Source organism: Myotis nattereri, assembly GCF_964212035.1.
Source record: "Myotis nattereri genome assembly, chromosome: 10".
NCBI lineage: Eukaryota > Metazoa > Chordata > Mammalia > Chiroptera > Vespertilionidae > Myotis > Myotis nattereri.
The window spans coordinates 54,813,530-54,841,052 of record NC_138085.1 but is presented as its reverse complement, the minus strand read 5'-3'; the positions used below and the strand labels follow the sequence as shown (position 1 = coordinate 54,841,052).

Genomic DNA, 27,523 nt, shown 5'->3' with positions numbered 1-27,523 from the left:
TAATAATATTGTGTGGACTTGTCCAAACTGTTTTTTGCTATTTAAAACCTATACTTACTATCTCAGAGAATTAATGACTCCTATCTAAGAAAGCTCACAGGACCTCTTTATCTTAGGTCATCCTTAATGTATGAAAGCCACTCTTTGCACACATAGGAAATTGACTTGAATTCAATTGATTGACTGTGCCGGGGTCCAGCCCCAGCAGGTCCAGGGGTTCCCAAAGGTGTGGATGGAGTCAGCGAAGACTATCCACCCTCTTCCTACGGTGGAGTCCTATCCATCCCGAGAGTGGGGCTTACCTAGGGGTCCCTGTTCAGGCGCCAGATGCCGGGGTCCAGCCCCAGCAGGTCCAGGGGTCCCCAAAGGTGTGGGCGGAGTCGGCGAAGAAGGAATGACACAGAGACAGCGTTCAGTTGATCAGCAGCCTAGCCAGGATCTCTAGCCAGGATCTCCAGCCAAGTTCTGGTCTGGATCTCCAGCGAAGTTCTGGTTAGGATCTCCAGCAAGGTTCTGTGTCCATGTTCTCTTGCTAGGTTCTCCAGGTTCTCCATCCAGGTTCTGTCCAGGTTCTCCAGGTTCTCCAGCCAGGTTCTGTAGCCATGTTCCCTCACTAGGTTCTCCAGCCAGGTTCTGTCCAGGTTCTCCAGGTTCTCCAGCCAGGTTCTGTAGCCATGTTCCCTCGCTAGGTTCTCCAGCCAGGTTCTGTCCAGGATCTTCAGCCAGGTTCAGTCACCAGGTTCTAGTCAGGTTCTCTTGCCATGTTCTATCCAGGTTCTGTAGCCAGGTTCTGTCTCTAGGTTCTTCAGCCAGGTTCTCTCGCTAGGTTCTGTCTCTAGGTTCTGTGGCCAGTTTCTGTCCAGGATCTTTTGCCATGTTCTCTCCAGTGAAGTTCCTCTGTCTCTAGGTTCTGTGTAGGTTCTGTGCCTAGGTTCTGTGTAGGTTCTAGGTTCTGTGTGTAGGTTCTTTTTTCTTGGTTCTGTCTTCTAAGTTCTGTGTTGTTACATCTGTATTTATACCAGTTGATTCCAATCCTATCAATCTCTATTCCAAAGGTTAGGGCGTTTCTTATCTCCATTCCAGGGAGATAAGCTTAAGCATGTAGCTTAAGCATGATTGCTCGTAGTTAAAGTGATTAATTACCCACCTGGCACTTAGTTAAGAGGTTTTATTCCCTCCCTAACTTCAGGGGAAAATCCCTACCTGGGGAAACAACCTTTCTCAGAGACCTTGGTTAAAACACATAGTGCCAAGAAGGTGAGCAAACATATTAAGAACAGTATGCCATATACACCAGGTCCCTTGAAACATCAAGGATGGACGGGCTCCCGGCATGACTGAGTACTCTTGTGTAAAAAAAAAGGGGGGGGGGTAGCCTGGAATGAAGGTGGAAAATGGAGTTCTAGTCATGAATGCTTCCAACTATTTGGAAAGCTTTGGATAAAGCACATATCCTTTTAGTACTTGCTCACTTTATTAAGCTGGGGTAATATCATCTGAGTCTGTGATAATGGAAGTAAGACTATGTTTACCATGACTTGCAAAAGAAGCTGTATTATAAATTAAAACATCAGTAAAACATTAAAGACTTTTCACTGAAATAGAACATTAAGATGGACTCTAGGCTCCAGTTATCTCATGGAAGTTTCCTACTCAGCTCTTTTTTTGACTACTCAGTCAAGAGGAAGAAGGAGAAGGAGGAGGAGAAGGAAAAGGAGGAGGAGGAGGAGGAGGAGGAGGAGGAGGAGGAGGAGGAGGAGGAGGAGGAGAAGGAGGAGGAGGAGGAGGAGAAGGAGGGGGAGGAGGAGGAGGAGGAGGAGGAGGGAGAAGAGGAAGAAGAAGGAGAAGGGAAACCAACCCTGACCCGTGATTCTCTGCAGTATCTCATGGCAAAATTTAAGGCCGAGCCCTAACCGGTTTGGCTCAGTGGATAGAGCATCGGCCTGCGGCCTGAAGGGTCCCAGGTTTAATTCCAGTCAAGGGCATGTACCTTGGTTGCGGGCACATCCCCAGTGGTGAGTGTGCAGGAGGCGGCTGATTGGTGTTTCTCTCTCATCGATGTTTCTAACTCTCTATCCCTCTCCCTTCCTCTCTGTAAAAAATCAATAAAATATATTTTTTAAAAAATTTAAGGCAGAATATCTGGCTCCTGAAGAATGTTCTTTGTCCATTATCCTAAGTGTGAAAGGAAGAAAATAGAACATGTAAAGAGAAAAAGCTAACTTAGACCAGAAGTAGATTCCATCTTAATCAATATTTTATTCCCAGCAGAGGAGATACCTCTCTGAGTATATTCAAAGGAAGGGAGAAAAAAGGAGGGAGCTGCCTAGATGATAATTGGTAAGGAACATTACTACATGATTTGTTGGAGGAAATTCTTTTCACGGGAAGCATTGAGAGCAATCTCATCTCTTCAATCAATACCCCAAAATATTGTCAAACAGATTTCAACATTAGCAGAGAATCTAATTGCCCTTGCTACGCCAGGTGATGTGTATTTATTAAGGTGGAAAGGAGGAAAGAAACTGAAGTAGAAAGAAAAGTCAGGTATCTTTCGATGTTCAAGAAAGCCTAATGATTTATTCTGATATTTGGGGGGAAAGATTTATGTCCATTCTATCTCATTTGTATTAGTTATCTATGGCCATAAAACAAATTACTGCAAAATTTAGCAGACTGGAGCAACAGGCATTTGTTATCTCTGACAGGTTCTGACAGCCATGATCTCAGAAAAGCTGAGCTGGGTGGTTCCGGCTCTGCTTTTCTCACTAGGGTTTCAGTCAAACTGACAGACAGAACGACAGTCATCTGAAGACTCAACTGAGGCAAGAGAAACTGCTCACAGCCTCACCTATGTGAGCAATCGCCAGAGACTATTCCTTAACTCTGTGTGCCTCTGGAGCAAGGCTGCCTTCTTTCTCCCGAGCAAGGGAGAGACCCAAGAGAAAGAGTCAACACCCAAGATGGAAGTTACCATCTTTTATAATCTAATCTCAGAAGTGAATTGTCAGCAGACCTGCCCTCGGCTCTTGTTCACACAAACTAACCCCTGATACCAGATGGGAGGGGGTCTATACAAGGGTGTGACTCCCGGGAGGTAGGGAACATAGGAAGCCCTCTTAGAGGCCTGCCACCAGATCATCTAACAAGAGGTCTGCAAGAAAGCAGTCCTTGTGAGCCACAAAAAAAATGGCTAGAGGCTCAGTTTGTAGGTTCTAGGCCAGTGATGGCGAACCTTCTGAGCTCGGCGTGTCAGCATTTTGAAAAACCCTAACTTAAGTCTGGTGCCGTGTCACATATAGAAATTTTGTGATATTTGCAACCATAGTAAAACAAAGATTTATATTTTTGATATTTATTTTATATATTTAAATGCCATTGAACAAAGAAAAATCAACCAAAAAAATGAGTTCGTGTGTCACCTCTGACATGCATGTCATAGGTTCGCCATGGTAAACTAAGTAATCATAAATATACCATTTTTCAGCCAGGCTTGTCTAGTTTATCTTTAAGGTAAATCTGTGTCCTCTCTCTATTTGTGAAGTCTGCATAAAGCATTATTTAAGCCAGTTAGTCTTTTCCAATTCCCAATTCAAATTCACCAAACAAGCAGTGTGGTGAGAGAGATAAGACACGATTTCTTTAAAAGTGCTTGCCTTTCAAAATTTATTCCCTCTCTAGCTAGCACTCAGCCTTTCTCTGGACAGCACAAAACTGTTTTCCTGGGGAAAAGAGGCAACTAGAGGAAAATAACACCTTCTTAGGATAATTAGAAGTGGTGTTACGGGAAAAGATAATTCAATCAATGTTTTTCCCAGAAGAAAAGAGACGCTATCCATTGCAGGCTTGCTTGCACCTGCCTTCTCTCTGGCCAAGAAACAGCTCAATGCTACAATATCTTCTTCTTCTTGTATAAATACTATTTGAGTAGCCAAGAACCGCTCTTCAACATTTGGAACCTGAAGTACAGTAAGGTAACCTGATATTCTGATAAGAGAGGATTATCCCTCTTAAAGATTTGGATATGAAATATAGAACAGTCTATGAGAATATGAATAAATGGGGGAGTGATGGTGATATTGCAGTGAAGGAGCATGTTACTATTTAAATATCTGTCTGTACTAGTGGTACCGGAGGTACGTGGGGGATTGGGGGCGGGGGAGGAAGGCAAGGGGGGAAAAAATCTCACCTTCCTCCTTCCCTCCCTGAACATTCTCATAAGCCCTCCGATGGGTCTACCCTAGCTCCTGAATTGAGAGTCACTGTGAAATTGAGCCACTATTACTAAAGGAAATGACTTACCTCTCAAGGGATTTAAAGAAAAGAATCATCATCAATTAATAGACTCAATGACTACTTCTATGAGATATACCTCTACATAAGGGAGTTTGCTTACCTCTTATGCCCCATGTAGAAAATATTTTTTATTGTGGTTTATAAAGATTTCTAAAATAAAACAAAGATAAGAGGAACTAGTTGTGAAAGAAATAACATAAGAAAACTAATTCTATGGGGCATATACTAGAGTAAGGACTATAGTTGCCACAGATGGGCAACAAAATTGGCTCTAAACTTTCCAGTAGCCTGCCAACTTGAAAAGGAAAGTCTGGTCTCAATTTAGTTTCCATAAAAGAAACACTAACAATTTTCCTAGGAGAGGCACAGCTATTCTTAAACTAAGATCAGGTCCAGTGTTCTACTGGAGATTCACATGAAAAGGATGAATAGGACACTACTCCATAGCATTTATATAATAAACAGAAGATAATGTAGCATTGGACAGTTTCCTTTTTATGCTGTGTTTTATTTTTAGTTTGTGAATTAGTACATGGATTACTCCCTTTCTTCTGACATGCTATTTGTTTTTCAGTATTTGACTTTTTTTATTGTTGACAGTATTACAGATGTGAACTGTTTCTTTTAGTGACTTGATCAGAGCCCTGTAAATATAGGTTTGCAGGACCACAAGTAACAGAGACTGCCTCAACCTCGTTTCCTCTTCCTGTGCTCTAAATTGCCTATTCATGTCATGTAACTAGGTTCTCGACAATACAAAGCAATTCACCCTCAGTAACCTGGGCATCCCATCACCTCCCTTTCTTCTTCCACAGTGACCTCGAAGGCTCATGTTAGCCTTCGAAGATGGTAGCACCAATGGAACGGAGCCTACATTCTTAGCTCACGGGAGTATCTTTAAGGAGAGGCATCCAATCTGAATTAGACTATGACATGATCTGATCGGTGGGCCAAATTTAGATTATATAGAAGGATAGATAAACCTTTTACACAGTCCTCCCTCAGTATTGTTTTGCTCCACTTGGTGTTAATAAATCTTGGAGATTGATGATAATGATGGTGATGTAATAACATTAACAGTAATATTAATAGCTAACACTCAACTATCACTTGCTATGTGCCAGGAATTGTTTATTCTAAGCCCTTTCAATATATTAATACTTAATCCTTACAATATATTAATTTATTTAGTCCTCACCATCAATCTCTAATTTGCAGATGAGGAAACTTTGAAAGAGAGAAGCCAAGTGACTTATCCATGGTCACTCAGTAAGGGGTGGCACCAGGAATCATGCTACTAACCCTCAAAATTATACTTTATTTCATAGGATGATGATAAGATTGGTATTGTCCTCCCTGAAAAGCTGCTACGTACTTCCAGTGGTCTAAGGATTCAAAGACCTCAAAACACATACCACTGAAGTAGGGCTGGCATCCTCAAGTCACTAATCTCAATAGACGTTCACCCCACCTCAAAAATAATTATCCTAGATGAATCCATGATTGTCTCTTTTTTTGTTGTTTGAACAAGTAAATGACCTTCTTTCCTTTTTAAAAAAATATATTTTTATTGATGTCAGAAAGGAAGGGAGAGGGGGAGAGAGATAGAAACATCAATGATGAGAGAGAATCAATGATCGGTTGCTTCCTGCACAGCCCCTGGGGATCGAGCCCACAACCTCAGCATGTGCCCTTGACCAGAATCAAACCTGGGACCCTCTGATCTGCAGACCGATGCTTTATCCACTGAGCCAAACCAGATAGGGTGCCATGATTGTCTTTTGAAAGGAATTTCCAATATAATCCAACTGTATGATACCTTACTGATAACACTGGTAACACTCCCTATAATTTACTTTAATATGACTTAGCATAGACAGTATAATATTGTATATGTGCTAGTTAGCTTAAGTTTTAACTTCAGGGGCATTCAGTTGCCCTATTTTAACTTTGCAATAAAACACACGCGCACACACACACACACACACACACTTATTGTCTTAGTAAAGATAAAAATAAAATTGATACTTATGGGTCACACTAATTTCATTATATGCATTCTTAGGTGATCCAGTCATTAACCATATATGGCACCTGAGAAGAAAAATCAATATAACACATGAGGGTCTCTGAGTTAGTTCTCCTGCTATAATTAATCTTTTGGAAAACAAATTAGACTTTCCTCTTACCTCAAATATCACTTGTTAGGTTCGTGCTGTTTTGGGGGAGTTTTTTTGCTAAAATACATAATAGTGAGTTTTCTATTTTCATGTAAAATTCTTTTCAATACCTCAATGTACAGAAGCCATAAAACTGTACATCAAGAAGGCAACCTTTACTATCACCTGATCTGAGTTCTTTTTTCATAGAAGGAAAGACTGAGGCCCAAACAGGCTAAATGAATTGTGCCAAGTCTGAAGCTAGTTATTAGCAGAGTTGGACTCAAAACCCAGATTTCTCCTCACAGACTTTCCACACTTCACCCTGAGCCACACATTGCTCTCAAGGGTGCATTTAAATACTGGGCCTGCAGTACTGGCCAAGAGGCAGGGGTAAAGCATGACCATAATTTCTTAAGTATTTATCCCAATAAAACAAACTAAAGCAGTCTCAGTTGAGGTGGGAAAGGTTTGCTGCTGAAATAAATGCAACAATGAAATTCTGAGGGTGAAAGGCAGCTCAAAATCTGCTTCCAGCATGGCCTTTCCTATCCAATAGCAGATCAAATTCTCAGGCACTTTCCTTACCATGTGGAGGCATGAGCTTACCCATCACTGACCGCTCTCACATTATGGATTTGCCAGCGACAGCTAGAGAAACATCTCTTACTTGGAGTTCACTCATCCCACTGGGTGGCCCAAGGCTCTGCTCCCCCAAATGCCAGGCCAGCCTCTACAGGAAACCTTTTCGAGCCTCAGTGGCCCCTAAACACGTCAATAATTCAGCTGTTTAGAATGGTGTTTTGATGCACAACAACACATTGAAAAACAGTTTTCTAACGAAATGACAGGCAAGCAATAGCCAATAAAGCCCTCGCTTCTGATTTTAGGATATTTTGCCTGAAGAATACTAAAAAATCTCTATGAGGGCATAGCAAAAGTTTTTACAACAGTAACAAGGAAAAGCCTGCTCAAAAGGCAGGAGGAAAACTTGGAAGCCTCAGGGGTTAAAAGGAGACACACATTCATTATGCCATGTGCTCTGCTGAACATGCACAGGTATGTATTTTAAGATGCCGTTTTTAAGCCAGAGAAAGGGAATTTGGTGATTTAGAGAGGCAGATGGGCTTTCACATGGACTTAGCAAATTATTGTAGATACAGTACTCTTTTAAAAGTATAAAACCACCTGAACCCTTTTGAGGAAATACAAAGCACCAAGGTTCAGACTGACATGGATAATATAAAAGCAAACGGAACAGGGTTCTAAGGGAGGCAAGTCTTCCAGGATCACAGGGCGTTAATGGACTAAATGTTGTGTCTCCCCAAATTCATATGGTGAAACACTAACCCCAAAGTGATAATTGGAGACTGTGCCTTTCTGAAGTAACTCAGTTTAGATGCAGTAATGGGGGCGGGGCCCTCATGATGAGATTATTGCCCTCATATGAAGAAACCACACACACACACACACACACACACACACACACAAACACACACACACACACACACTGGCATGCGAGGTCACAAGAAGAAGGCAGCCATCTGCAAACCAGGAAGAAACTTGTATTGTAAAGGGAAAGAATTCTTACCCAGTCGAATTATCAATCAAATTTTAAGTAGAAAAAATATTTAAAACATGCTCAGAAAACTTACTGCTCACAGACTATTTCTTTGTAAGTTACTTGAGAATGTCCTGGAGCAAAAAGGTATAAGAACAAGAAATGAGAGGAACACTCTGAAGACCCAGTGAGTAGATGTCCCAGCTTAAAAGCTGCACAACAGCCCTAGATAACAATAGCCTTTAAGGAACAATAGAATGGATGGCCCTGAATGAAGATCTCTGGGAAGGGAAAGCCGATAATTACTTTATTGAAGAAACACTTTGAAAAGGATATAAAAAAGACAAATAATGCAAGAAAACAAAATACCATCCAAAACTAAAACTAATTTGGGCATGGCATATTTGCATAGTTACAATAATGTAAATTCCAGTTGTGGATTTTCAACATTTAGATTCAGCTTGTAAACAAAGCACATAATCCACGTTAACATCATAAAGGATGTTGATTGTAAACTAAATTGGAAGGCTGACAAGGAAAGAAAAACTGAAAGGACAGGTGGCATCATCATTATGCAAAGTCAAGAGTCCAGATCTAATGCATGTTGTTGATAAGAGAAGAAATAAAGTTTTAAGTATTTTTATTATATGTATAAAGACAGACAATAAAGAATTAAACGCAATGCTCAGACTACGTTTGCGAAGATGGAGAGAGAAGGTAGCAACAGTATTAGTAAGGGTAATCTACATATTCAAGCAGAAAGTCAGTATAGTGTCTAATATTGATAACATTAATAATGATGTGGCCACAGGTTGTTTAGACATCTAGAGAAAATAACCCCAGGCAACTGCCTAGCGTGGTTGCCTGTGGGAAGTGGGGCTGGGACTGGTGGCCATGGAGCAGGAGATTGTTGCATCTTACACGCCTTTCTTGCCTTGTTTTTTATTTTTAACCAAGGGAATTTATTGCTTAGATATAAATATATTAAGGTGGGGGGGGGAGTGGGGGAAAATGTTGAAGTGCATTTGTATATATCACTATAAAAATCTCTAAGGCATATAATTCAATGATAAATGCATTTGAAAGAATGGTGCATACAGAATGTTCTCATTTATCTTGGAAACCAAAAATAAAATAAAAAAATCTACAATACACTATTGTAAAACATGTACAAGTAAATATAAACATAATTAAACTGCATCATTGGCCAGCAAGATAGATCGAAGAATGAATGAAAAAAATTTATAATTAACCATAATTGCAGTAGTTAAGTTGCTTGTTCCTTTTTAAAATCAACGTATTTTTTTAACCTGCCAGCTAATTATGTTTTAAAATGAACTTGTTTTAAGTTTTTTAATTAATTTAAAAGTTTTAACTCAAGAAAAGAATTTTATGTGTAACATTGCTTTATTGTGTTTTTCCCCAACTTACAAAAATAATACTTGTTCATTGTAATTATTTTGAAAAGTTTAACAGAAAAAATTTAAAACTGGGGAAAAAATTCTCATAAGTCCAACAACAAATTGTAATCTCTGAACTCAGATGTATCTCCCTCTAGTCCTTCCAGACATTTCATTCAGGAAGCGGAGAATACTTTTGTAAGCACAATCTTGAATATAAAATTATGTCATAAACTTTTATATGTCATTAAAAGCTCTTTGCATGCCACATAAAAAAAATAAAACAAATAAACTGCATCAAAACACATTTGGAAATGTCCACACCAAACCAATAGCAAGTGTTACCTCTGAAGAAGAGATGAATGCTTGGGGATGGTCAGAAATATCATAACATTTCACACACACAAATAAATGCAGGCATTATCTTGTAATTAAAAATAAAGCTTAAAAATCATACTAGCAAATCATAATCTACTGGTAAAGTTGGCTAAGCCCTGACTAGTGTTTAAGGTTTGGGTAGCTCTGATTCAGTTTCCTCTTAATTCAAAGAATTTGGCTTGTGAACAAATACTACCCATTAATACTCAAGACACTTATCTTAAAAAAAATCAATAGCTCCTTCAATAGCTCTTGCTATAGCCTTGAATAATTAGAGTTGTCCTTTCTGATAATGTGTGTGCTCTTTGGGGAGGCATGCACACAATTTGCTCTGCTTTCATTTGTTTATCTATTGAATGTGGTTTAATTTTAATTAGCCTGCAACCATTAGCATGCACTTTTATGTAGAGAGGAAAGGCGAGCTTAAATGTGCACTATCTGAATATCACTGTAACGTTTACCAGTGGGTAAAATAACTTTAAAACCTTTGCAGAAATTTAGAGATACAATAAAAACATTCGAGCTCCCTCCATGGCAGAACTGTGGATCAAATACCACAAGCACTTCAGAAACTCCAGTCAGTGTGCAAAGTATCTCCAGTCATTCTTGCAAGGAGGTAAAGTGGATGGTTGTCTATAGGGCCACCTTCTCCTGGACATCTCAGCATGACATCTACATCAAATGTTCTATCCTGTTTTCTCTATGGGCTATTAAAGTTCTCACATAAATTTGAACAACTTGGGATGCAAACAACATCCCATTTAGTAAACACACTCTCTGAACCACCAGTGCAAAAGATGCCAAAGTCCAAGTACTAGATATGATGCACCTGGGTCTAAGATGGGCTACCTGCTATGGTACCAAGTCTCTCTGCAGGTGTGGGAAGGCGGCAGGGGAAGTTTACATCACACATAGGAAATATTGAGTTTTGGGAGAAAAGCCAGATACCCGGGATGATGGTTCCAGGAATTTGGTCATGGGAAACAAGAAGCAGGAAGCCATCTCACCTTCCGGCCTCCTCTACCTGACATCTGAGAGGACAGATTGGGGACAACAGAGTGTGAGAACCTGACATTTCTAGTTTGACTTGGTTGTAAGTGTGAGTGACCTGAACTCTACCACCCTGACTCCCCCCAAATTACTTCAAAATGTAATAAAGCCAGTAGATAAATAAGTTCTGCAGATCTAATACACAGTAGAGTGATTGTAGGCAACAATATTGTATTATAAACATCAAACTTGCTAAGAGGTCTTAATTATTCCCACCACCAAAGAAGAAATGATAATTATGTGATGTGCTAGAGGTGCTAGTAACCACACAATGGTAACCATATTGCAGTACATAAATGTATTGAATCAACATGTTATAGACCTTAACCTTAAACAAGGTTTTATATCAAATATATTTCAATTTAAAAAAATGTAAAACCAAATTGGATTTTATGTTTTTTAGTTAATTTGAGAGAGAGAGAGAGAGAGAGAGAGAGAGAGAGAGACATTGATTTGTTGTTCCACTTACTTATGCATTCATTAGTTACTTCTTTTATGTGCCCTGACTGGGGATTAAACCCACAACCTTGGCACATTGGGGCAACACTCTAACCAACTGAGCTATCTGGCCAGGGTCCAAATTGGATTTCTTAAAAAAGAAAGTAAGGCAGCCCTGGCCAGGTGGCTCAATTGGTTGGAGCATTGTCCTATATACCAAAAAGATTGCTATTCTCTGTGCATACCTCCCCTACCCACCATTTGCCTGTCTGACTCCTCAGTCTTTAAGATGCTTACATCAATTATTTAGTTTGGAAAGCCAGCTTTGACACACCTCCCAGCTTAAGTTAAATATGCCTTATCTCTACTCTCATTGTACATTATGTTTCCTCTTTTGTATATTTGTATGATTCAATTATTGTTGGCTTCCCACTTGCTTGTGAGCTTCTTAAGGGTAGTGGCCATGTGATAAACATTTTTGAAGAGTGGTAACTCAATAAATATTTGCCAAATGAACAAATAAATCATTTTTCACTGGTTGCTCCATTTTTTTTTCTGTTTTAAAGGTACCAAATTTAGATACAAAGTATACTTCCCCCAGTATACTTCCTATTGCATGTTTAGCATTAAAGAAGCTCACATGCAAAGAATAAAACCTATCTGTGGAACATATTCTGTCCAAAGGAATCAAAACCCTCTCACATGCTCTTCTTAGGTAAAGAGAGAAAAAAAACATTATACACCCCCTGAGTCCTCCAAGGTTTTTACTCACAGTAGAGCGCCTTTTGTGACTCAATAGGAGAGATTTTGTTTCCTGTTTCGCACTAATTTTCCCCAAAAAATTTATCAGAAAATGTTTTCTTTCTTTACTAAATATTCCCCTGAGGTGGAAGAATATTTTTCAATCAATAGAGATATTAGAGTTAGTCTTTAAATGAAATATTCCCAAGTAGAAGAATATAAAATGAAACATTTCTTTTAAAACACTTCTTGATAAGTTATATGCTGACATTTACTTGCAACAAAAGTTGATTTTCAATCACAGGACCGTTAATTAATTCAACACTCTAAACCAGCCATCAGCAATGCAAGATAGAAAAGTTGCCTATGTTCTCACATTCAAATGTGACAAATGTGATGCAGATATTTTGTTCTTTTTTGACAACATAGTCCCTTTGAGCATGACTGCCTCAGGACTCATGGGGGGAGGCAGAGAACAGCTCCCACTACAGAAGCCTTCCCAGCCAGCCTTGGAGCTGGCTGCAGACTGTGCCCAGTATCTGCCAGTCAGATGAGATGGGCTGGTCTCTGAATGAACCCAGTAAAGCAGGCTCTACATGGAACCTTTCCTAGTGAGAGTGACAGCAGCTACATGGAATTCGGGACATGCCTGGGGCAACTGGAGTAGCGCTTCTGGTGACAGAATCTAGTGCTCAGAGTTGAAGGTCCTGTCTGGATAAGCCATGGAAACTGTGCCCAGGCAGGCAACAGTGGTTCATCCACAGGAGCTGCTCTGAGGGAGACTTCAGGCATTGCTCCTGGTCTCTTATCTCTATGCCTGGTTCTTTATCCCTCCCAGAGGTACTCTGAGCTAATTCCCTTTAAAAAATTACTTTTCTACTCAAAGAGCCACAGTTCGTTTTTATTGTTTGCAACAAAGAGCCCTGATACAGAAATAAATATTTGTATATGCTAAATCCCTCCAAATTTTACCCTCATTAGAATAGAACAGGTGGCGGGGGTGCGAAGGAGAGCGGGGACAGAGAATAAAGTTGTTCTATGTAACTCAGTAAGTTAACATTTAGCCAAATGGTGGTAGATGACCTGCATTATAGTCACACAGAACGGCTTATCAAAATGTAGATCCCTTGCCGAAACCGGTTTGGCTCAGTGGATAGAGCGTCGGCCTGCGGACTGAAGGGTCCCAGGTTCGATTCCGGTCAAGGGCATGTACCTGGGTTGCGAGCACATCCCCAGTACGAGATGTGCAGGAGGCAGCTGATCGATGTTTCTCTCTCATCGATGTTTCTAACTCTCTATCTCTCTCCCTTCCTCTCTGTAAAATATCAATAAAATATATTTAAAAAAAAAAATGTAGATCCCTCCTCCAGAGCCGCAGAATCCAAACCTCCACAGGTAACCTGAGAAACCGCATTTCTAACAAGAGGCTAAGGGATTATTACACAACTTTAGGAGCCACTGCCATAAACTAAAATTCTCAAGTATCAAGACTGTTCCTTACGATGTCTACACCCACCAATCCCAATCCATTCACCATGAGAAGAGTGTCTTGTTACGAAGCGGAAAATTACTAAACGCTGGACAAGTAACCGGATAACTCTGGCCTTCAGTTTTCAACTATGACGTAATGGTGAACGGAAGCTGGTGAAAGGTAAATGGCCATTGTTAATTATTCCACAACCCGAGGAATTAATGCTACATGCCTAGGCAGATAAAATTATACATCAGCATTTGAAGAGGAGTGATTTAAATAGGTAAGATAAACATAAGCAATGATGATATCTTAAGACCCATTTCCATTATGAGTAAATCTGAAATTGCTACAGGCCCACACTGTAGGAAAACATGGAAGTGTGTATTATAAAAGATGTAGTTTATAACAACTCCATTTCTAGGGACTTAAACCTGGAAGTTCACAATCAATCCCCTACAAACTTGTACCAACATCTCCAAATGTTCTAATAACAATACCCATCTTAGCATTAAACTTACATAACATGAATGTTCCACTTGCTACCCATCTTGAATCATCTGCCTCATGTCCTTAGAAATAGTCTCCTGTAGCATATGCTTAGAAAAACTGTATGGCAGACCTACTTACCAAATATTCCATTGGCTCCCTGTTGCACTCTACGATTCCCACTCTTCTTGCAACTAGGGGAGGTCAAGCATCTATTTCTTACCAGGGAAGTGGAAGTGACATTGACACGTGCTGCTTCTGGTCCAAGGCATGAAAACCCATATGAAATTCTGCAGTCCTCTCTCTTACCTGCCATGGGGACTGAAGCAGCCTGAATATTCCTGATGGGGCAGCCAGAAGGTAGTGATGAGCCTGGGTTGCTAAGTGATGATGCAGGGCTCAGGCCCCTAAAGAACAAAAATGGCAAAAGAGAAATTTCTATCATGTCAACCCCCCGAGTATTGCGATTGCTTCGGCAGCATAACTAAACTAATAAAAATGGTTTCTAATATAAACATTCCCCCATTCTATGACTTATGAGTACATAGATCAGTTGTAGAGTGAAGACAGGAAGAGACAGTTAAGGTCAGCTGTTCTTCTCCCCTGTGGAGACGGCCAGCCCCTCCTCACCTCGACCACAGTGGAAGGAGAAGCAAGAATCGGCCCACACAGATGTGTGCACACTCTCCACTCAGACAACAGGTACAGTTTTCTGGATATCAGACACTGAAACCATCCAGGAACTGCTTTAATAATGATCCTCTTTAAAGTATTTGAGAAGAGGCTATTAAGGGAATGGTCCATATCTCCTCTTGGGAAAGTTCATGTTCTTTACCAAGGTAAAACTAGAATCTTGGCTTCATATACTTGATTTTATTTCTATTTTTTTAAAAGCCCAGGTGATAATAAAAAGGACTTGTAGAAAAATCATCAACGTTTTATTAAATAAGTCAATTTCATTCAGAATACATTTTACCTAGGGTTTTATAGATCCACTAGAGCAGCAGTCACCAAGTGGTTGCCCAAAAAGGTTGGTGACCGCTGTACTAGAGGCTCGGTGCACGAATTTGTGCATGGGTGGGGTCCCTCAGGGTGGCCTGCAGAGATCGGGCCCCAGCTCATGCCCCCAGGCTCGCAGCCCCGCAGCCCCACCTGGCAACCTGCTTTGGCCTGGCGTTGCCCCCTCACCTGCTCCACCATTGCACCTGTGGAGTGATCGATTGGGGCAAGGCTCCCCTCCTGGCTCCCTCAGCGCATGGGAACCATGTGGCTGCCCCGCCCCCTGCCATCACAGCTGGTCACCATCTTTGGGATGATAGGTGGGGTGATCAGGCCCCACTCGCACCCGCCTTGGCCTGGGGCCACCCGCTCACCTGCTCCACCATCCTGCTGAGGTCCCGCTCTCGTCGGAGCCCATCGGGGCCAGCAGCACCTCCACTGCCACCTGCAGCCAGCGCCGTATCACCAATGCCTGCCATGTTCCACACCATCCCCTGGTGGTCAGTGCACATCATAGCTAGTGGTCGAACTCCTAGTCGAACAACTGCCCGAGGGGACAATTTGCATATTAGGCTTTTATTATGTAGGATAAAGGTTTTGTAAGATATACAGAATTGGCTGTTCATTCTGTTGAGAGAGACTAATTATCCAGAACACTATAGGTATTATGAAGAAAAAAGATTTCTTTCTTTTTTAATCCACAAGTACATGCAAAATTACAACTGTTTTAAGTACTAAATATTATGAGTGAAAAACACATGATCCTGTGAGAGTGTAAAACAGAGGGACTTGACCTAGTCGGGGAGTTTCTGTGGGTCCGGAGTCCTGGCTTGGCTTAGCCCAGTCCTCTGCTTCAGTGTCTCTTAAAAGCCACATCCAGCTTGTTAGTCAGGGTTGGGGGTCTCACCTGAAGCTGAATTGGGAAAGGATCCATTTCCAAGTTCACGCTGCTATTCGCAAGATTCGTGGAGGTGAACAAGGGCCTCAGTTCCTTGCTGACAGTTGGCAAGAGGCCGTCCTTAACTTCTTCTACATGGGATTCTCCATATGGCAACTTACTTCATCAAAGCCAGCAAGGGAGAGAATCTACGGCGAGAGTCTGTGAGCAAAGCAGAAGTTATAATATTAAGTGACATGATCACAAAAGTGACATCCCATCACCTGTGCCATATTCTATTGTTTAGAGGGAAGTTACAGATGCGGCCCCCGCACTCAAGGGGTAAGCGTACACAAGGGCATGAACTCCAGGAGGTGGAGGTCACTGAACGCCATCTCAGAGTCTAACAAATCAGGAAACTAATCACGGCCCATACTTTTGGGTAGAGGGCAACAGATTCTGGGGAGGAAGATTGTCCCTTTTATTTCACATTTTTTCTGAGGAACTAGCATTTTGATCCCTTCTGTATTTTTGCTTTTACTGAGTATTTTTACACTGTTCTCCCTCTGAAAGGAGCAGATGGAATTAGCATGTTCCCATAGATAAAGGTATCACCTCTCTTGGCATGAGGTAAAGATATACAGAAGACACAGTTGCTCCACCATCAACACAACATGCTAGTGACTTCCAGGAGAATACAGGTTGTTTGTGTAAACTCAGTGACTTAAACAATGGCCTACATTCTTGGGGATAGTCAAACTATAAAAGCTAATGTAATGGCAATTGAAAAGAGTTTGGTAGTTTGAAATAATTATTTTGTGATTAAATATAATTTGTACACTGTTAATTCACTCCACAAATACTTTGAATGCTTATTACATGCCTGACATTGGATCACTCTTCATAATGAACTAAATGGGATTTAAAAACAAGTCTAGTATAATTTCCCAATTAGGTCTTTCCCAAGAATATTAAAATGAATTTTCTAATATATGAGAAATAATGATGGTAAAATGGTTAATAAGAAGCCAAGCCTCAAAATTATTTTCCCTCCATAGATCAGTGGTTCTCAACCTGTGGGTCGCAACCCCTTTGGGGGTCGAATGACCCATTCACAGGGGTCGCCTAAGACCATCAGAAAACACATAATTACATATTGTTTTTGTGATTAATCACTATGCTTCAATTATGTTCAATTTGTAACAACGAAATTGGGGGTCACCACAACATGAGGAACTGTATTAAAGGGTCGTGGCATTAGGAAGGTTGAGAACCACTGCCATAGATATTTTGGTCCCACCTACCACTGCATTGTCAGCATAAATCAAAGGACCTCAAACCTTGATTCACAGCACCCTTCTCGTATCAGTAATTTCATGGCACCCCCAGACCAAAAGAAATGTCTAACCAGTCTGTTTATTGAGATTAGGTTCAAATGATGTAACAAATATTTATGTTCTAACAACTTGCTAGACATTTGAAAAAATAATACATATAGCTTCAAAGAAAAAAATGATTATTTTCCCATATACCAATGTGAAGTATACACTACATGGGCACTACCCAACTTCTCAAACACTGAAATAGATGAGACTCTGCCACCCTCATTTGCTGCTTGGCGGTTTGCAAATTGCTCTCCCCGCCGCTCCGGACATGGAGAACAAGGAGATACCAAAGAAAGAGGCAGAATCTTAAAAGTTTAGTGCAGTCACATATACCGTCCAGATTGTCAACACCACCTTATCCTCTCCAGGTTACATCCTTTAAACACCTCCTACTGTGGAAATGGTAGACGGCACATATGTTCCAAGGACAGAAAGGAACTGAGGAGCCCCTGATAGCCTGGGCCTAGCTCACGGGTCAACTGGTGGTCATGTTCTCTCAATAACCTCCTTCAACACTGCTCCACATTGATTTTTCTGAAGTGCTTACTTTTTTCCTATCACAGCAACTTCCAAATTGCAAACATATGACATAATTTTTAAAAATGGAGTACATTCTGAAGTTGAAACTGAACTATCTTGATCCAGTAGTTCAAGCAATATCTGACAGATGTTGAAGGTTGGTCTTTTCTCTAAAGATTTAAAATTTCCTGCGTTCCCCCTTGAATTTCCTGCAGGGCACTGAGGCACCTAAGCACCCAGTTTGGGATCTGAGGCATAGATGCAATAAGTATTTAGGAAATAGAAAAATACACAATCAACATTCACTATTTTCTAAAGAAATCTTTCTCCTGAAGTGAAAGTTTAACTAAATCCATTTTGACCTCTGATATATTAAGACCCCAAAACAGGGTGAAGAGAGCAAATAAACAGGAAAATTCAAGTCTAAAGTTTCCAACATACTACTATTTATTCGTGGGAGACACTAGTCATGTATAATATTCATGAAAATGCCCATGCCCCTAAAAATGCTGCTGCATTAACAAAAGGAATTTATCCTTTTCGTTTCAAACTTGTCTTATTTACAAAAATAAATAAATAAATAAATAAATAAATAAATAAGGAGAACTATAAGCATTCTGGGCAGGTGGGCTCTGAGCTAATCAATACTTATGGAGAATTTGAGTGAGTTGCTTGCAAATCATTCCTTATTGAAGAAGATGCATACGGTCTGAATTCTTATTCCAGATACACACAAGAGCACACAGAAGCTCAGCTTGCCCACTTTTGTTGTTATGCACTCCGTGATGGAATCTGTTCCCACAACAGCAAGCGCGCTGTCATTAATCTCTTCTGAGCAGAACTGATCACTGTCCTCTTGACCTTCTGCCTCCGTCTAGGAATGGAAATTTCTCCTGCCACACACTTTGGTGAAATGACAAAAGTGCCCCCACCACCACCACCACCAGAATTCCTTCCCTGTGGAGAATCAAATTAGATAAGGCCTACAGAGTGAGAAACAAATTGAATTCATTTAACCGAATTGCGATCTGACCGATAAGGCTCATCTCCAAGCACAAGCACAGGCTTCGAGGCAGGACTGGCATCAACAAGATGAATTGTGCTCTCAATCTGCGTGGCAGAGCTAGATGCTGACCATACAATTATGGGAAGGTGAGCCAGCGAGGCCACTTCATTTTGGGAACTGTCTTGGTCTCCCTCTCACATTTTTTAAAAAATAGCTTGTCTATGTCTAAACCGTTCAATCCATCTCTGTAGGAAATTTCCTATTGGGTAATTGCATGTTAGAATAATAAACCTTTCAGTGGATGAGCAAATGTGAAGAAAAGAGCTTTTCACATTGACATTTTTAAAGCCCTGGTGTCTGTATTCTCTGTCAAGTCTAACATCACTTTACAGAAGTAAGTTAGAAAGTATTACACTAATTCGACAAATTAGGTCGCCATTTCTAGAATGGAACAACAAACTGGGTATCACACTATCGCATTAAGGTGTCTACCGGACTCAAATGGAATCAATGCTGACTCATGAACCAGAGCCTGGCTGACAGATGTGTTGGTTTCTAAAGATCTTCACACATAAATACAAACCCATGCTTTTTACATTACCTTTGATGCTGCATGCACATTCACAGTCAATCTAGCCTCCAAGAGAAAGCCCATTTTATTGTGTAATATGCATCATTACCTGCCTCCCAGGCATTTACTATTCTAATTGGCTTACCTCCTTCTTTCACAAATGGAAGTAGCGTGGAAATACAAACGGCTCTGGACTCAGATCAATCTGGATATGATCCCAATTCTGCCAATTTCTAGCTGTGAAACCATGACCACTCTGAGCAGCTCTTTGTCTCTAAAATACTTACTTCACAATGTTATTTGCAGAATAAATGGGCATACAATGTGCCCAGCAAACGATATATTCTAATTAACAATATATCCTCATATAGGTCTTGCCTATCTTGTCTAAAGTTTAAAGACTATGGAAATGTAAGAAATTTTCCTGTCCCTAACCTGACTGTGAGGAATCCTCTTTTCTTCCAGGCATCTTTTACAGCACAAGAACCAATTGTCTAACCTGAAGGATCCAGACCTACTTTATTCAAAGCAAGGTGTGGGGATATGAAATCTGCCCTGGTCTGACAAGTACAAGGGACTCAGAAAGTACTCAGGACAGAGGCTCTGAAGTTGTTGTAAATTCAATGACCTTATGGAGCAGGCAGGAAAGCCATGTCTGTTTGAAGTTCTTATCTCAAGAATTAGCAGGCTCTTGAAAACGGAAGCACCTTTAATCTTAAAAATAATACAGCTACATTAATGGCAACGTCCAATTTCTCCTTGCAGATATTAAAATAAAGCAGGCAATGTTTCCTCACTTTCAAACATGAAAACAGGAAAAGGAATGGTTAATTTTGTATTTCAGCAAATTCACTTTTGTCTAAATTGGTTTTTAATTTCACAAGTAATTTGTTGCCTTTGTTATTGATGGATACTGTCAAGTTTGATGCTGAATCTTTTATAATAATTTCTCAGTTTCCAAATACTTCAGAAATATTTTTGCCAAAACATTTCAGTAGCTAATCTTCATTGAGCCACTCAATGTCTTCTAGAAACCTGCTATTTGTGGAGAATATTACTGATGCTATTAAGTAATTAGAAGGTAAATGCCAAGTGGAAATTAAGTTCATTTCAGTCAGTCACTATTTTGGTGTTATATCTGTAAAGTTGTCACAAGATACTTAACTGTAACTATGTAGAAGCATGGAGCTGGAATTTGAAAAACTGAATTTTGCCTCATATTAGCCCCATTATTATTTACTAAAAGAACTGGCTGAATCTGCTAATAGGGGAATTTTTCTCACATAGCACTTACGAATTAATAAATAACATGACTATGACTTTACTCAGATGATATAACTATAATAAGCATCAGATTTGACAACCATGAAAAAACACAAAAATATATAGTTATTTATATTATTACAGAAAAAGGATTTACAGGCATGAAATATGCTTGATCATGTTCATTTCCTCTGTTCTCCATGTAATACGTCTTTAATGGGAAAAGATGGAATCTTTATGAAGTTGCACAATTTTCTTAATCTGTAGAATCGAAGCAAATGCTGAAAACCAATTTAGACTGCCATAAAGAATGTTGTTTTTGAACATAGAGCTCTCCATAACTAAGGAACTCCAATAGCAGTTAATAAGAGGAACACATATAATTGTTTATACTGAATAGACTTTAGTAAGCATATTTAACAAAAAAAAGTGAGACAGAAAGCCCTGGCCAGTTTGGGTCAGTGGTTGGAGCACCAGCCCAAGCACCAAACGGTCTCTGGTTCGATTCCCAGGTAAAGGCACATACCTGAGATGCAGTTTTGGGCATGTGTGGGAGGCAACCAGTCTGTCTCACATCAATGTTGCTTTCTCTCTGTCTCCCCCCCTTCCATTCTCTCTAAGAATTCAATAGAAAAATATCTTCGAGTGAGGATTAACAAAGAAACAAAACAAAAAAATGAGACAGAAGAAATGTGTTAATACACTGCCCTTATACCTTCGTCAGTAATATAACCACCAATCTAGGCTTTCCTACATGCCACCTTCAAAGCATTTAGCTCAAGCCTGCATAACCAGACATATGAGCATACCCATCTTCTCTACATATCACCTTTTCTAAATATTGTTTCACTACAGATTGCATTAAGACCGAAGACCTTAGTTAATGGGGGACTTCTTTTTCTATACCTGGAAGCATAATGGAGTTGTCATAGTTCTAATCTCGTATTAACACCACATTAATCCCTAATCAACTTCCTAATTTGATGTAATATTCATCTTAGAAATTGAGAGAACATTTTATGCTATATATTCAAATCGGGACAGACCTCTGAATTTAAAGAAGACTGATCTTCATGATTTAATATTTTAAGGAAAAATATTTACATATGCCCATGATTTTGGAGAGTTAAGACCCATAAATATTGAATTCCTCGTGCATCCTCTATTAAAAATCCACAAGAGAAAGAAAAAGGCATTTGAGCCCTAACTGGTTTTGCTCAGTGGATAGAGCGTCAACCTGCGGACTGAAGGGTCCCAGGTTTGATTCCTGTCAAGGGCATGTACCTTGGTTGCGGGCACATCCCCAGTGGGGAGTGTGCAGGAGGCAGCTGATCGATGTTTCTCTCTCATTGATGTTTCTGACTCTCTATCCCTCTCCCTTCCTCTCTGTAAAAAATCAATAAAAAATATATTTTTTAAAAAAAAGAAAAAAGCATTTGAAATCTTGCTTCCTTGTGTATATCATCAGTTTGGCTCAAATAAAGTCTTATAAAAGTAAAAAATAAAAAGTCCACAAGAAATGATTAGGTGGCTTGGAGGTTATCTCTTTATTGATGAGGAAGGAAAGAAAGTAAATCAGTTTTTATGAAACTAACACAAGATTTCTCCTTACCCAGCCTGTTGGAAAGTCAGAAAGGTCAGGTGCAATTATAAGTAGAAATAGACCAGATGTGGTATCTCAGTTGGAGAGCTCAGACGGCCAAAATTCATAATATAGCTGCTTTCAAATATTGATGAGTGGCTGTATGAAGAGCAATAACATGAGAAATGATGGACTTTGAAGAAAGGGTTTTGAAGGAAAGTGAAATTTGTAACAGAAAATTGAATGAAGCTTAACAGAATGACCAAACTTTCAACAGACAATTGAGAAAGGCTAAGTGAAGTAGAAAAATTAAAATTGTTTCCTGTAAAACTGAAAATACAAGAGCATATGCACTCAGATTTGTATAATGTGCATGACCCATAAATACTGAATTGTACTACATATTAATAATAAACTAGAGGCCCGATGCACATAATTCATGCAAGGGGCTCGGCCCTTGCTGCCCCAGCTTCATCGTCCAGAAGGTCATCGTCCAGAAGGTTCTGCTGTTCGGTCTAATTGGCATATTAGCTCTTTATTATATAGGATTTAAAGCATCTTAAGATCCATAAAAGATACTTGAAGAGAAGAAAATGTAATTTATCCAAAGAGAGTGGACTATCCTCTTTAAAAAAAATCAAAAGGTAGAATCATAACCAAAAAAGAAGAAAAACAGCCCTTCATATATAGTGCATAATGCGAAAATAGTGCATCACTGCTTCCCCTCAATTCACATATTTTTGTGTAAATTGGATCTAAGTTTATATGTTACATTCTTCCTGGTACTTAGAGATTTTTGAATGTGCAAAAGAAAACAAACAATACCATGAAAACAAAATGTAGGACATTTCAAACCTAGGTATAACTCATAAAAATGACTTCTTCCATCTCTACTTAAACCTATCAAGGACCACCTAAGAGAATGGAATTTTAATTTCTGTGGGTTCCAAGGAGGATAGGAAGAAGTTTAAAACTTGCAGTAGCCCTAGCTGGTTTGGCTCAGTGGAAAGAGCATCAGCCTGCAGACAGAAGGGTCCTGGGTTTGATTCTGGTCAAGGGCACATGCCTGGGTTGCAGGCTCAATCCCCAGTGTGGGGCATGCAGGAGGCAGCCGATCAAGGATTCTCTCTCATCATTAATGTTTCTATCTCTCTCTCCTTTTCCCTTCCTCTCTGAAATCAATAAAAAAAAATTTTAAACTTGCAGTAAACTTTAAGTTATAAGTAAAATGTGGAAGAATATCAGGGCTCTAGAACCCCCAACTAGCATTCTGCTATAATGTTTCAAATAAAAAAATAAACATTTTGTCAGAAAACAGCCATGGCTCTACTTCTTCAAATGATATAGAAACAAAGAAAGATTATAAGTGTTACCTTGTAAGAAATCTATCACTGAGAAAAAGAGAAAGGAAGAAAATCTAGTAATATTCTATTCAAACTACCAAAACTCTACCTTCTCTCTACCGTCTCCCTCACACAGCCATTTTCCCACCCTGATTCTATGCTCCTCACAAGGTCTAAAATATGACTATACACCCTCTTCACGCATCATAATATTTTCCCCTACTGAAATTTTATTTTTTAATTTTCACTTTGTTATACTAGGAATTGGAAGAGCCATCACCTTTAGGAAGTTCCTACCTCTGTGCTTTATGTGTAATGTCTCAATTTACCGATCTAAATTTCTGTATAAATATATACTGTGTATTTGAGTTATCTAACATCTTCTTTTTAAAATACAAACACCTCTGAAAGAGTTGAACCTTTATGATACACTCACAGTGTCCTGCAAATGTAGGGTAAGTCTTATGAAAGGAGGAGGAAGGGAAGTAGAACGTGAGGAACCCAATACTGGTCCACTATTTACAACTCTCTGGGAGGCAGGGAGGCAGCCCTCAATAAAATGCCCCTGTGAGGAATACAAGGCAACATCTGTTAAGATGAGGCACCCAGGAAGCCCAATATTAGGAGATGGAGGATGTTCAGAAGGAAGGTGGGAGGATATTTGAGAGAACTTCTGTTTTAAGATTTTCCTACGGGCCTGTGGCAGGATCAGAAATTAAACCTGTCTCCTCTTCTCCTTCTTCCTTCTGATTGCAAATTTTGAAAAATGTGTACTATTGTCTCATTGGATGTTGAATGAGTACCTTTAAGTATGACCAGGAGCTTGTTTTGCTGTCTTATATAGCTAGGCTTCTTAATTCCAAACACCTATCTGGCTGTTACCTGAAATGTTAGAATATGGTCCGTTTTTCATTTTGTGACTACTTTAATAAACTATATAATTACTTATTCCCAAACCTAAGAGTTAACAGTCCTGCGAACATCTGTGGTGGAATTGGCAGTTGAAAAATGAAAGATGGTTTGGGGATATAGAGATCAGGAACAGATTGCAAATAAAGCTATGAAAGTCTTCATAAGCATGATTATTTTCCTGAAATAAAACAAGATCACCATCCAGATGAATAACTTTGTATACATCTTGAAATAGGAAAGAAGGGGACTGCACGATGAACTTCTCTGTCATTCTTTGTACTGCCAGAAATGACTAGGGTTTCCTTTTGTCACATTTTAACTCCGTATTTACAATTTAGTTTCTTTGAATATAACGTCCCCTTCCTGTTGCTCCTCCCCTACTCAAAGTTCAATGTGCTTTTGATTTAGGAATTTAAAATAATTGCCCTGCCTGTCACTTGTTCTCAGGGCAGACCCCTCAGAACAAGCTTGGCACCCTCCCTTCAGGCAGCTCCAGGATCACAGGGCTGAGGCTTGGGTCTCTGTGCTGTCTTTATCTCTTCCAAGACTTCATTACAAAACCTTACATTGCTGTGCCATATCAAATGCCTAGCACTGTATGTGCTTGGTAATATTTCTTGAGTTAAATTCAGGTTATTTACTTCAATAGAGCAAGCTGAATTTCTTCTTGTTCTTCTTCAAGGCAAATGTAGACTAATTAAAATAAATGAATTATTTTCAATAATGCCAAAACAGAGCAAAGCATAAAAAAATGAGTATTTGCTGAAAAATGTTTTGAAATGGAACATCAGTATCTTTGGGCTTTTATACTAGAATAACCATAGACTGCATGGTTTATAAACAACAGAAATGTATTTCTCACAGTTCTGGATTGGGAGTGGGGGGAGAGTCCAAGATCAAGGTACCAGCATATTTGGTGTCTGGTGAGAACCTGCTGCCTGGTTTATAGACTGCTGACTGCCATCTCCCTGTCCGCTCCATGATGGAAGAAGTGAGGGAGCTCTCTGGAATCTAAAGGCACTAATCCCATTCATGAGATCTTTACCCTTATCTATATACTAGAGGCCTGGTGCACGAATTCATGCACCAGTGGGGTCCCTCGGCCTGGTCTGCGGGATCAGCCAAAACTGGCTCTCTGACATCACCTGAGGGGTTCCAGATTGCGAGGGTGCAGGCCAGGCCGAGAGACCCCACTGGTGCACAATCAGAGCTGGGGAGGGATGTGGGAGGTTGGCCAGCCGAGGAGGGACCACGGGAGGTCTCCAGGGTGTGTCCAGCCCATCTTGCTCAGTCCCAATCAGCCGGCCCCCAGCAGCAAGCTACCCTAGTGGTTGGAGCATCTGCCCCCTGGTGGTCAGTGCACATCATAGCGAGCTGTCAACTGGTTGACTGTCTGCCCCCTGGTGGTTAGTGCATGTCATACTGAGAGGTTGAGTGGCCTTAACATATCATTAGCATATTACATTTTGATTGGTTGAATGGACGACCAGACACTTAGCATATTAGGCTTCTATTATATAGGAAGGATATAAAAGCCTAAGCGACTGTTATGACTGAATGACCGAAATGATGGTCAACTGGTCACTATGATGCGCACTGACCACCAGAGGGCAGACGCTCAACACAGGAGCTTCCCCTTGATGGTCTGTGCGCTCCCACAGCAGGAGCACCGCTCAGCTGACTGGCCCCTCCCAGCAACCCACCAGCCCAGCAGCAACTACTCACTCCCTCAGTAGTCCTATGGGTCTAATCTCCAGAGCACCAATGGACCAGTGCTGCCGGCAGGATCCTGACAGCACTGCTGGCCTCCTGAAGTTGGCCTTGGGCACCATGCCGCTTCCCCTCCCTAGACACTCCACAAGGAAGAAACAATATAAAAGCAGCCGACAGGTGGCTCCTGACAACTAGCGTGAATGTCAGCGGGACGGATCCAGATCCCATGCTGGCAAGGGTGTCCCACGGCCGCGCTCCCCCATCCCCCTCAGAACCCCACCCATGCACGAATTCGTGCACGGGGCCTCTAGTTATCTAATAAATTCCCAAAGGCTCCAACTCCAAATACTATCACACTGGGGATTAGGTTTCAACTTATGACTTTTGTAGAGATCTAAATATTCAGTGTGTGTTTAACTTGCAAAATTATGCAGTGTAACTATAAAGTACACATAGAGTAAGCAAGCTACTAAAATGTTCACTGGTGTTTGAGATTTGTTTTCATCCATTTTGCAAAAATAAAAAATTTATGAAACTATTATCAAATGAGGAGATCATTATAATGTATTTTAATTTATGTAGAGCCAAAGGGAACAAAGATTAATTTTTTAAAACTTGAAAAATTCTGAAGAAAATATCAACAAGATAACTTAAGAAATAATTATAAAATGCCTAATATCAATTGAAAGTTATCAAGCATGTTCAAGTATGAAAGCTATACCCTCCATCAGGCCACCCATTATCTGATATGATTGGGTGGTAGAGACCTGGCTCTGATAAATTATTATTAATTAAGTCCATATATGATCATTAACATAAGGTCCATACTTTATTCAGATTCCCTTAGTTTTTGCCTAATACCCCTTCTCTGTTCTATGATCCCATCCAGGATACCACATTGAATTTAGTCATCAGGTCTCCTAAGGCTCCTCTAGACTGGGATAATTGCTCAGACTTCCTTTGTTTTTTATTACCTAGACAGTTTTGAGGAGTACTGGATAGTTATTTTATAGAATGTCCCTCTAAGAAAATAGATGGTATATACTAAACTATGGGTACGCACAGATCTATAAATAGCTGTTCATATGAGATAAAACATGAGATTATGCTAATGTACCCAACTCTAATCCATGACCACCGGTGTCATTCTAGTCTTTTTCCCATTGCTTGTCTGTAATCTCCCACTCCAACAGAGATAAAACACCCACCAGCCACTTATTTACTTGTTCAATTCCACTATCCTATATAATAAAAGCCTAATATACTAAGTATCTGACTGTTTGTTTGACCATTCAACCAGTCGCTATGATGTGCACTGACCACCAGGGGGCAGATGCTAAAACTGGTAGGTTAGCTTGCTGTTGGGGTCC

General features: G+C 40.1%; 1 long non-coding RNA gene across 1 annotated transcript in view; it reads right to left on the bottom strand.

The window, feature by feature from the left end:
* The window catches only part of LOC308525804, a 285,480-nt gene that overhangs the window by 169,070 nt on the left and 88,887 nt on the right, over nt 1-27,523 (bottom strand). Inside the window, exons 2-4 of the long non-coding RNA XR_013996480.1 lie at nt 15,890-16,081; nt 15,357-15,526; nt 14,293-14,390 (exon numbers count right to left, since the gene is read on the bottom strand). This is a non-coding gene — a long non-coding RNA (uncharacterized lncRNA). The remainder of the gene's footprint in view (nt 1-14,292; nt 14,391-15,356; nt 15,527-15,889; nt 16,082-27,523) is intronic.